Raw genomic sequence first — 320 nt, forward strand, 5'->3', positions numbered from 1 at the left:
TCCACTGGAGTCAGAAACTCCCCAACCAACCTGAAGGGACCAAGCCACCCTTTTCCAACTGAGAACCATGGCCTCAGACTTGGAGGTGCTAATTCTCATCCCAGCTGCTTCACACTCGGCTGCAAACTGCCTCAGTGCATGTTGGAGGTCCTGGCTTGATGGAGCCAACAGGACAACGTCATCTGCAAAAAGCAGAAACGAGATGCTGTGGTCCCCAAACCGGACTCCCTCCGGCCCCTGGCTGCACCTAGAAATTCTGTCCATAAAAGTAATGAACAAAACCGGTGACAAAGGGCAGCCCTGCCGGAGTCCAACATGCA

At 53.8% G+C, this 320-nt stretch overlaps 1 protein-coding gene across 7 annotated transcripts in view; it reads left to right on the forward strand.

The window, feature by feature from the left end:
- The window catches only part of LOC109952124 (myosin-16), a 68,212-nt gene that overhangs the window by 62,261 nt on the left and 5,631 nt on the right, over positions 1-320 (forward strand). The gene's annotated exons all lie outside the window — the stretch shown is intronic.

The sequence above is a fragment of the Monopterus albus genome, unplaced genomic scaffold, assembly GCF_001952655.1.
Source record: "Monopterus albus unplaced genomic scaffold, M_albus_1.0 scaffold434.1, whole genome shotgun sequence".
In the NCBI taxonomy this organism is placed as follows: Eukaryota; Metazoa; Chordata; class Actinopteri; order Synbranchiformes; family Synbranchidae; genus Monopterus; species Monopterus albus.